The sequence below is a fragment of the Equus asinus genome, chromosome 2, assembly GCF_041296235.1.
Source record: "Equus asinus isolate D_3611 breed Donkey chromosome 2, EquAss-T2T_v2, whole genome shotgun sequence".
In the NCBI taxonomy this organism is placed as follows: Eukaryota; Metazoa; Chordata; class Mammalia; order Perissodactyla; family Equidae; genus Equus; species Equus asinus.
Window position 1 is genome coordinate 10437909 of NC_091791.1, and position 12377 is coordinate 10450285.

Sequence of the window (12377 nt, forward strand, 5' to 3'; positions counted from 1 at the left end):
TTAGTATACCGTGTATAAACACATATACTATACTATGTTTTACATATGCTATATTTTTCCATATACTGTATATATGTGAGAATACGTGTATCTGCTTCTGTATGTAATTGTATGCATATATGTGTGTGTATAATTATAAAATATAAGTATATGCACATATGTTAAGAGCATACAGTAAGCATGTGACTTAGTGTTGCAGTTCCAGAACATTTCATGTTCCCAGAGAGCCCTTGAGATGGAATACTCAAGGGTGAGATACTGTCAGCTAAGTCCCGGCTTCTGGTCCACATATTTATGGTCTTTGAATGAAACGAGTCCAGTCAATCTCCGGCCAGAAGGAGCCAGAGCGGTGACAATAAGCATGTTCTAGTCTCTACTCTGATCCCCACTTACTGCGCGGCTTCAGGTAGGTCATTCCACCCATTTTGACTCTGGTTTGCTCATTTACAAGTTTGGATCAAGATAATGTAGCAATTCAGGGCATAAGAATGGTGCAGCCAGTTAACATTACTCAGCAGCTACCGCACTCTAAGAACTCCTTTGAAAACTTCAGACAGGTTGTCAAATTTCATCTGGAAAAAGCCCTATGTGGTTGGGTATTCGGTTCCCAATTTTACAGATGAGAAACCTGAGGCTGGGGAGAGTAAGTCACTCGTCCAAAGCCATCCCACTGATGGCCACGAGGACTGTGACCCGGGGCCGCCTGATTCCTCGGCTCAGCTGTGCCCACTACATCACATCATGAGGATCAGTGCCAGTGCGGGTCACCCGTGGGAGGCCCGGTGATTGCAGCCAGGTCTCTTGGTACCAAGCGCCTACTCGGGTCCCTGAAAGGGTGAAACATCCCTATAAAGATGGTGGAAGTTTCTTTCTCAAACATTTAGTCAGTCGGTTTTCTCCAACATCAAATTCATTGGCCTCATCACAGAACATATGACAAATTCAAAATCATTGGCCTCATCACAGAACATACGAGAGGAACGTGCAAGCCAGAGTTGGGATGACCAGCTGTCCTGTTTACCAAGGACTGGGGGTTTTCTGACAGAGTGGACTTTCTGTGTTAAAAGTGCGAGACAACCAGGCAAACTGGACAAGTTCAGCACCCAGGACAGTGGTGGCTATTATGACTGTGGCTCCAGAGTGGGAACATTACCTTTCAATCAAATGAATAACAAAATGGGGGCAAGCAGCTGAGTGAGCTAGTCATTGAATACTGGGTACCAGACCTTCTTTCTGCCCTTCCCTGTGTGTGACCAGATTGTCCTCAGGGACGAGGACCGTGATGCTCTCTCCTCTTCATGCTCAGCACCATCCCTTGGCACTCAGTCTCCTCTTCACAGTGTGTGCATTTTCCATTCTCATGCCTCAACCCATCAGTAAATTCCAGCTTTTCATGTATTTTTCTATTTTGATGTCTTTTCAGATATAACTGACTCAGCAACCAGAGTAAGAGGTAAATATGGGGAATGTCATTTCACCTCCTCCTTTTCCTCCTATAGAGGCGATGTGTGTTGTGTCGGAGTCAAAATGATTCAACTTGAATCTTATGTATCAGGGACACCCGTTCTTGGCCAAAAGAACTTGGAATTACTGAACCCGACAGTCTGCTTGAAACTAACCATTCCTCAACCCCCTCTCCTCTGACTTCTCGGACTCCCTCCCTGTTCCTCCTCCCCACACCCCTACCACCCCTAAACAGCCCAGGGAGCCTCCTTGGCCCTCCCGTCTGCACAGCCTTGTTGGACAGGGAAAGTGGCTGCTTCTCCTGAGAGCCCAGGTCACAGGAGGACGGAGCCTCCTCCAAAGGGCTGGAGTCCGGAGAGCCGAGGCCTCCACTGTCTGCCGCGTCAGAAATGAGAGCTTTGCAGGGAGGGGATGCACTGCGGCACGAGGGATGCGGCCCAGAGGGAAGAAAGATTTCCTGACTCTGCTGGTCGCCTATTGATTAATTGGTTTCCCTGGTGATTTCCAGGTGCTCGGTACTGGCCTAGTTCACAGAAAGAACTCACTGGATCCTACAACAGTCTGAGGATGGTGTCATTTTTGTCCTCATTTACCATTTTGGAGCCTGAGTCATCACTGAGCAGGCTCCTGGAATCCCTTCCCACAGCTCTTTACAAACAGATGGATTTTCACTCCTGCAGGGTTAGGCCTCTCTGGGCCAGGAGAACTGTCTACTATCTATTTCTCAGGGCTGCCCTTGGAAAAGGTCTTCAGGGAGGAGGAAATGAGGTGTTGTCAACTTTCTGATCTTCAGTGTGGCAATTCTGTTGATGATAAAGAATGTTTTGCTGAAGAGGTTAAATTTCTCCTATTTTACACTTGTCAAAAACAAGTTTTATTATGAATGGGTTGTTCCCCTTAAAAACTTCTGAAAAGAGTAGAACAAGAAATCTGTGTTGTTTGTGGGGTCACCAAACTTGGTCATCTGTGCTGGGTTGTGTCCTCAAGAACCACGAAGTTAGGATGATCAACAATGGTGCAGACCCCTGGGATGGCACAGCCCCTCAAAGCCAGGTGCTGCCCAGGGCCTCTCAATGTCTTCTTCTGTTTGCAGGGCCTGGTGACTGTGGGTACCACTTCATGGATACTTAAGACAGGCTTCTCCACTCTTTTGGGCCCAAAGTTGTCTGTGTCTGGAGTGTCCATCTGAAGCCATCAATGTCCTTCAGGCATATCCTGTCCACAAGTGAGTGTGCAGGACTGAGGGTCTGTTTGCTGATGTTGCCGTTTTCTGGGAAGGAATCCGTCTCTGCCTCCTCCAGTTCACCCTCCACCCAACCCCCAGATGCCTCTAAAACAAAATCTGGCTCTTTAATTGTATTGAAATGTATATAACATGCAATTAACCATTTTGAAGTTTGTGATTCACTGACTTTTATGACACAGAGACTCCTCTACAAACACATCCACTTTCTAGTTTCAAAATTTTTTCATCACCCCAGAAGAATACCTTGTAACTGGTAAGTAATCACTCCCCATCTTCCCTTCTCCCATCCCTTGGCACCATCAATTCTGCATTTTCTCTCTATGGATTTTCTATTCTGGATATTTTACGTAAAGGAAATCAGACCATGTATGGCCTTTAGTTTCCTGTTCCTTTCACTGAACCATGTTTTCAGGGTTCACCCATGTTATGTCATGTACCAGTACTTCATTCCTTTTACGTATGATAATATTCCATTGTATGTGTATGCAATAAAGGATTCCCTGTAGGGTCTCTTGTAGGGCAAGTCTGTTAACAGAGAACTTCTTTGCTTTTGTTTAAGTGGGAATGTCTTAATTTCTCCTTAATTTTTTGATGGATAGTTTTGCTGGGTATAGAATTCTGGGTTGACAGTTATTCTTTCAGCACTATAAATATATCATCCCACCGCCTTACTGGTCTCCATGGCTTATGATGAGAAATCCTCTTTTAATCTTGAGGATATTTTGTAATAACTTGTTGCTTCTCTGATGCTGCTTTCAAACTCCTCTCTGTGTTTTGGACTTTCAACAGATTGGTTATAATGTGTCTTGGTTGAAACTCTTTGAGTTTGACCCGTTTGGAGTCCATTGAGCTTTTCGTATGTGTAGATACATGTTTTTCATCAAATTGAGAAGTTTTATCCCAGGGTGTCTTCAAGTATTTGCTCTCTCTTTTCTTCTTCAGAGACTCATAGTACCTATGTTGATATTCTCAAAAGTTTCACACATCCCTTGAGCTCTGTTCACTTTTATTCATTCTTTTTCTTCCTGTTCTTTATACTATGTAATTTCAATTGTCTTATTTTCAAGTTCACTCATTGTTGTCACTACCAGCTCAAATCTGATTTTGATCACCTCTAGTGACCTTTCATCTGCTATCATTTTTTCAGCTCCAAAATTTCTCTTTCCTTCCTTTTGTAATTTCTGTCTTTATTGATATTTCTTACATGTTTATTAAATTGTTCTTATGATTTCCTTTAATTCTCTGTCCATGGTTTCCTTTAGCTCTTTCAGCATTTTCAAGAGTATTATTTTTAAGTATTTTCAAGTAACCCCATTGCCTGAATTCAACATGGTTTCTGTAAATTTCTTTTTTTGCCTGTGAATGGGCCATAATTTCCTCTTTCCTTATGTGCTTCATAATTTTGATTGAGTATTAGACATTCAGAATATCCTAAGGTGGTAACTACGGACACCAGATACTCTCCTCTCCCAGGACTGCAGTTGTTTCTTGTTGAGGTCTATGGTTATCCATTTGTTTAGTGACTCTTTCCAAACTTTTGCTAAGACTATATGCCTTGCCATGTGTGGTCACTGAAGCCTCTGTTCCATTTTCTCCACAGTCAGCCAGTGACCTGACAGAGAGTTTCATGAATGCCAGCCTCTTTCCTCATCAATTACTCCCTGGATGTTGCAAGTTTTAAATAGATTGCAGAGTTCTGACATAGTTGATTCTATTAGTTCTTGCAAATCCAACAGGTTTTTGGCCAGAAGGACCAATTCCAATAGTTTCTTATTCCATCATCTTTGTGATGTCACTCTGCTGACTCACTTTTTCACTCCCAGCTGAACACTCTTCAGTACCTCTATGCCTTGAGATAATGTTTACTCTGCTTAGAATGATTTTGCATTACCCTTCATGATTTGACTCATGGATTTCACCTTCCTGCTAATCACTTCTACCCCTCAGGATCCCCTCTCTGTGCTTGAGCCATAGGAGACTCAATTTTCTTGAGCTGTAGTAGACACAAAATTATTTAGCTGGTCTACATTCTGCTCATGATATCCCTTCTGCCTAAAATGCATCCTTCTACCCCTATCAGATTCGTCTGCCTTATATTTAGGGACCTATGTTTGTATTCCAGCATATCATTCAAGGGGTAACTCTTCTGTGAAGTTTTCCTGGTTCCTTCCCCAGGTGGTCAGGTCTCTATGTCCTCTGTGCCTTTTTCCATACACTATAAAAATCTCTAGATAGATTTTAAAGCATACATTGCCCTTGCTTATTTCTTTGTTTGTCTCTAGCAGAAAGGTTGATCTATCTTTATAATTCAAACAATATTTCTTGAATGGATGAATGAGGGAATGTCTGCAGTAATGAGGCCACAAAGGCATTTGTAATGAAGGAATACCTTAGAGCATTTATATCCCAGGGCAGTCTTCATATTTTAACATGGAAGCCCCTTTTTCATCAATTCCAGATGAAAGTCAAACACAGCTCACAATGGTGGATTAGACAGATGGTGTAATCTGTGTGATTAAGGACCCCTGCCACTCCAGACCTGCTGCAGAACTTGAACTGCCAGTAGGTTCTTTGTTGGATTAGAACAACCTAGAAAGTCCTGAATCAAAAATAAGACTTGTTTCCTTTACCAAGATCTTGTCCAAAGACTTGTGAAAAAGGGAGTACAGTGGATAAGACCAGGTTTGGGTACATGATGAAGAAAAAGGTTTATGAGAGGCTCAGAGATGAAATAAACAGGGATTTCCTGCATCATGCTCTCTCCAAATGTCACAGGGATGGACTAATCCAAAAATTTCTCTATGTTGGCCATTTATGTGGTTTAAAGATTGCTTTTGTGTCTGAATGTCCCTGGCACTAAGGAGACCTTAAGACTAAGAGCATAACTCATATAAAGGGTACCTTATGTCTGTCCTGTGATGAGATGTTTCCTTCCTTTGCTTATTATAACCCAGAGAGCCCCTGGGTTCTAAGAAAAGCTAATGGCCAAGTGAGGATGAGAGGTGGAAGACCAGGTGTTGAAGCATGGAGGGGCCGTGCAGGGATGCAAGGCAAGTAGCTCGAGAGCATTCCCCATATACTTTTCCCATCTAGATAGAGATGAGCACCCCTTGCCCTCCACCCTGAGTCAAGAAGGGCCAGCTTGGGCTGTTGGGCCAGGCTGGTCACTTCATTCCCAATCTTCAGGGCAAAAGGAGACAGAAACCAAGGAGTGACACAGTCATGTCAGGAGTTTCTCACACTGACACAGTGGCCGGCCAAGGAAACACACCACTGGGTTGGCTGCATTGTGATGTGTCTGGCGGCCCAAAAGACAGGCTGGTCTCTAAGACCGGAATGCCTGTTTCCGAATCCCAGAGCCATAAGCAGAGCTTCTCGGGAAACTTGGAAACCATAAGACTTGGCAGCCCAGAGGGAAGGGAAAGCCTTCTGGAGAAGAGCTGGGAAGGTTCCCGGGGTGACTGTCCTCTTTCAGAACAGCAGTTTCCTTCTGTTGTCCCCATCTGACCTTTCAATTCCCATGAGCAAATCTGATGTGATCGGGTTTCCAGTCATTGGTGGGGGGAGGCTGTCTGCTGGAGGCAGAGGGATTCCAAATGCTAATGCCTCACTTTCTCTCTGTCCCAACAGCCTCACCTACACAAGTAAGCAGGTAGAAGCCCTGGATGGACCTCTCAGGTTCTAATTCTCTTGTGAAACTTTGTCAAGTCATCTCTTTCACCTACTGGCCAAATCCCAAGCATCTAACTATTTCATACTCCCGAAAATCCGCCCAACCACCTATTCTCATTGATGCCTATTTCTATGGTTCTTCAAAACGTAGGTGTGGGCGGGTTACCTTCTGACGCTTCCCCCTCCACCCAGGTATGGCTATGCGGCATGATGCGCATGGGTCAGTTTTTGCGACTTTTAAACAAGTTAGAGCAAATGTTCTGGTGCATTACCACAAGGTGAGGGAGTCAGTGTGAACCAGTGACCTGTTCCGGAAACACTCAGAGGTCTCATTTTTAGTGGAAACTTTCTTCCCGGATTTTAACATAACAGACGTTAGGGTTTGAGTATGTGCTTTATTAAAAGTATTTTTTGAACTGCATCTTTCGTCCAGATGATGGACCCTGGATGATGATGTAACCCTCCAAATATATAATTTTTCATATTATTGATCTTATTACAACCCTTTTGAGTTTACTTGTGTGCAGTCATGTGTCACTTAACAACAGAGATACGTTCCGATAAATGTGTCATTAAGCAATTTCATCATTGTGCAAACGTCATAGAGTATACTTACACCAAACTGGATGGGACAGCCTATTACACACCCAGCCTATATGGTACTAATCTCATGGGACCACCATCATATATGTGGCCTGTCATTGACCAAAACATCATGGTGAGGCACACGACTGTATTTATATATTTTTTGGCATAGGTAGGGTAGAGAATGCGTAGTATTCCAGGTAATCCATTAAGAAATTAGGCAGTAAGTTCAGTTTGAAATGAAATCTATGTGGTTGGTATTATTGACCTCACTTTACAGATGAGAAAACTGACGTTTAATAAGGGAGCAAATAACCTTCCCCAGGCCAAACAATTACTAAGTGCCAACCAGCACTCAAATCCAGGGCCTTCTGGATTTTCATCTGGGCTCACACACGCATAGATTGTGAGGACAAATCAGAGCCACATCTCAACCGTGAGTGTCATGCGTTTGCAGGGAGTTCTTTGGATCTCAAGTACTTTTCTTGGGCCCCATAAAGGGTATAGCTTCCATAACTAAAGATGGTTGCATGTCACCTAAAATTTTATTCAATCAATTTACTCCAACATCAGATTGATCACTAATCTTATTATAAAATTTACAAGGAATATCAGGTCAGGCTGAGATGATTATCTGTCCAGGTTTGCCCAGGACAGAGAGTTTGCTGGGACATGGGACATTCAGTGCTAAAACTGGGAAAGTTGGTTCTCTGACTTGGCTCGAGAGTGGGAATGTTGTACATAAACTCAGTGGAACTGGAGAAAAAGGAGAAAGCACAGACTGAGCTAGTTGTTGAATGCTGAGCACCAGAACTTCTTTCTGCCCTTCCCTCTGTGTGACCAGGATTGCCCCCAGGGATGAGGACAGCGATGCTCTCTCCTCTTCGTGCTCAGCACCAGCCCTTGGCACTCAGGCTCTTCTTGACAGTTTGTGCATTTTCCGTCCTCATGCCTTGAACCTTCCAGCATTTCATGTTGTTTTTCTGTCTAGGCAGCTTTTCAGCAGCAATCTGTGTTCCTGGAAGGAGAAAAGGTCAGTGTGGGCAATATCATTTTACCTTTCCCTCTCTTCACTCAGAGACTCTGCTTTTGGGTGAAGTCTAAATGGCTCGCTGGGAATCACATGTCCCTGGGACGCATTCTTGGCCAAAAACAATGTCATGTGTACTTTGTCGTCTGCCTCAGTCTTCACAATCCCTAAATCCTCTCTGGTAGGACTTCTTGAGTCTCCCTCCCTGTTCCTCCCGTCTCCCCCTTCAACTCCTCCACAGCCCAGGGAGCCTCCTCCCTCCCGTCTGCACAGCCTCACGGGGCAGGGAGAGGAGCCACCTCTCCATGGAGCCCGGGACACACGAGGACGGAACCTCTTCCAAAGGGCTGGATGTGGAGAGCTGAGGGCCGTCACCATCTTCAGTGTCAGCATCGAGGGCGTTGAGGAGAGGGAATGACCACAGCATGAGGGATGTGGGTTAGAGGGAAGAGGGTTTCCTCACGATGCAGGAGATCTCACATGTTTATATCTACCAGTGCTCATGAAGGGCGATGTATGGGGTAAGCCCTTTACCGACTTGAGAACATTTGACCCTAGAACACCCCTCTGATGGCACAATTCTTATCCTGACAATGGTGAATGTTACCTGAGCCCAGCAATCCAGGAACACAGGAAGGTTAAAGACGCCCCGCTTCTCCCGTGTCCTGGGGCTTCCTTACCGCCAAGACCATCCTTCGCCATCTGACTCACAGAAGACTCACAGATGCCCCCTGGTTTTCCTCTGATAAACCAGACACCAACCCTGCAGATTCTTGCTTTGTCTCATCAGTGATTGGCTGAGCTGTTTTCCCCATTTCACCATTGGAAGCAAATACCTGTTAAGTTGACTTAACCAAACTCTGCTTAAGCTGCTCTTCTCCCTACAGCACCCCATCTCTGACTCACCCCTGAGGGTGCACAAGCATTGCAAACAGAACAAACTTCCCTGAAGACCCTTCTGGAATCGGCTGACCACAAGGAGAGACATTTCCTGGTCCCCTGTCTGATCACACCTGCTCATCCCGTCCCTCCCCCTCCTCCTGTCCAGCCTCCCGTCCTCCTCCCTATGAAGGGAAGTCCCTTCTCCTGACCATTGAGATGCTTGCCCATCTTGCGGGGGGAGCATGCTTCTGATTGCTCTAGTCATTTTGAATAAAGCCTCTCTTTACCTAAGTCTGCATTTGGTTTTTCATTTGAAAATCCTCATTTCATGGCATTGGAGCCTCAGGGGTCGCTGAGAGTGATGGCAGCCCCTTTCAAAGGGTCTTTAAAATGAGATGGATTCACATTTGGCAGAGGGCTAACTTGGGCCAGGAGACTGCCTAGTTGGGTCAGCTTTCTGCTAACCTCTCTGGCAATGCGGTTGATGATAAAGAATATTTTGGGGAGGATGTGTTAAATTTCTTGTTTCCCACCAGTCAACAATAAATCATACTACACAAGGGCGTGGGTCTCAAAAAAAAGCTCAGAGAAGAGTAAAACAAAAGGCCCACATTGTTTGTGGGATCATCAGAATTGGGTTTTGATGTCGCACTATATCTGGATGACCAGGAAGTTAGGAGGACCAGAAAGGACACAGCCCTCTGAGTGGCACAGCTCCTCACTGACCTGTGGCTGCCTTGAATGGCTCCATGTTCTTCCCTCCTGTTTGTAGAGTCTGGGGAATGTGGGGGCCTCTTCACAGACCTTCTGGCAGGTTCATTTCCCTTGGGAACAACACTCCCTGTGTCGGGCCCATCCTCATGAAGCCAGCTCAGCAAGTTACACTGAGATTTCCTTCCTCAATGAGTGCTTAGGATTTGGGTTTTCTATGCTGATGTCAATGTGGATTTTAGGACGGAGCCCATCTTGGTCTCTTTCAGTTCACCCTCCACCATCCAGCAGAGGCATCTCATCACAATCTGACTCCATTTCCACTCTGATGAAAACCCTTCAATGACTCCCTGCCTTCTGGATAGACTTTACCCACCTTAGCATAGTTTACAAAATCCTTCACGATCTGGCCCCTGGGTCTCCCATCCCTTCTAATTACTTCTCCCCTCTGACCCTCTCTCTGTCATGAGCCTTCACACACTGAGATCTATGAACACATCAGACCATTTAGCAGCTCCATGCCTTGGCTCACACTATTTCCTCTGCCTGAAATATATTCTCCCACCCCTCTCAGACTCATCAGATTTTTCCATCCAACCATGGCATGTGCATTTCTTATTCCAGGCTTAGCTATCTATGCAGTGGACCTGACACACACACAGCCTACCTCTGGCCTGGCTTGCCACACTCTGCACCCAGGCTGCACACACAGCCTCTATCAGCTTTCACACACAGACTAGGCCACCTCTCCAGGTGCACACACATTGACACCTTGTGTCCCAGCCAAACATGATCAATCAAGAGAAGACTCTGAGGTCAAACCCATGGCCCCAGAAGCAAGTGACCATGAGCAGAGGCTGTCCCTGATTAGTTGGAGTCCTCCCTGATTCCTTCAAACCTGTTGAGTAATGAGCCCCTCCTTGGGCAGAATCCCATGCAAGACTCTCTAGGGGTCCTTGATCCAGGAACACAACTAGGGGGTAGCATCTCAAGGGGCTGCTGGACATCAGCTTTCAGCCCATGGTGAAAGGGGAGCTACCAACACCTCTGTTGTCTGAGATAAAAATAGGATTCTGTTGCCTTAAGGACAGGGAGAGGCAGCATGGCAGGCTTTTACAGGAGTTCTTTATTAGGGCAAGAAACTATGGAACAGCTTCCTATAATAGAGACTACTGGCCCCCAAAAGAAACAGAGTAACAGGTTCTCCAGGAGTAAAATGGCCCTGAGGAGGAGCTGTGCTGCCCTCTGGTGTCCACAGGGGGATGGCGGGAGTGTGAAGGGGAGGTGCTGTTCCCCTGGGAGGGGCAGAAAGGCAGGCTTTGTCCCAAGAAGAGAAAGGAGACAGCTGACGAGAGGTGCATGTGACCCAGCCTTGCTGTTCTCCTGGCCACTAGGACAGAGATCTGGGGTGTCTGTCATTCCACTGAGGGAGGAGGTGACAGTCAGTGGGCTCTGAGCAGGTCCTGAAGGTGGAGGGAGGTTGCAGGAGCCCCACCCCAGGGATAGTGAGGGGGGAAGTGATGGGAGCATCCTGGTGGAGTGAGCTCTCCCCATAAACTCTCCCCTCAAAGATACAATGAAAAGGACATTCATATCCAACAGAGGACATCTACACAACACCAAAGACGTCTGGGAGACTCATGCAGCCACACGTCGGAAGGTGGAGGTCCTGCAGCCTCCCCCGAGGAAGTGGAGGGAGGTAAGAGAATACTTCTCTTCATCCCCAAAGGACAGTGACACAAGAAGTGTGTGCAGCCTCCACGAGGAAAGCTGGGAGAGAGAAGCATTCCTCCACGGGAACACTATAGATCTCTGAGGTCCTTCACAGCCTAGGGGAAAGCACCTCACAGAGGGCACTAGCTACTACAGGTGTGTCTGCACTAAGGTAACACCCCAGGAGAGCAGATAGTGGGGGCAGAATGAGAAGCCCCTGAGATCACACAGGGGAAGAAAGCTCCACTCCATCCCACCTGGCTCCCCAGCAGAGTACCTGGGAGCTGTCCTGCAGATTGCAGCAGGATCAGAATACTCAGCTCTTGACCCTCACCCCGTGGCGAAAGGTGGAAGCAGCGATCAAATACTGCCACAATGCAGAAGCACAATCCACGCCATGTAGCAATATGAAAAAATGTATTAAATCTTCAGACCAGAAAGAAAATGACAAGTACCCAGAAATCAATCCTAAAGACACAGAAATCTATAACCTAAATAACAGAGAAATCAAAATAGCTATCATTAAAAAGCTCAATGACTAAGAAGAGAATTCAGATAAATAATTCAAGGAGCTCAGGAGCTAATCCACAAAAGAGATTGAAACTATAAAGAAGAACCAATCTGAAATATTGGAGATGAAAAACACAATGAATGAGATAAAGCAGAATATAGATTCCCTCAACAGTAAAGCTGATAACATCAGAGGAACAAATCAGCATCGTTGAGGACAGAAACATAGAAATGTTTCAGATGGAGCAGGAGAGAGAACTAAGACTACAAAGAAATGAAGAAAGTCTCTGAGAAATATCTGACTCAATTAGGAAATGGGACATAAGGATTACAGGTATTCAAGAGGAAGAAGAGAAGGAAAATGGAGCAGAAAGTGTGTTCAACAAAATAATAGTGGAGAACTTTCCAAACCTGGGGAAGGAGATGGAAATTCACGTGAAAAAGACCACCAGATCTCCTAACTATGTCAATGTAAAAAGATGTACTGCCAGGCATATAGTACTGAAGCTGCCAAAAGTAAATGACAAAGAAAAAATACTAAGGGCAGCAAGGCAGAAGAAAAAC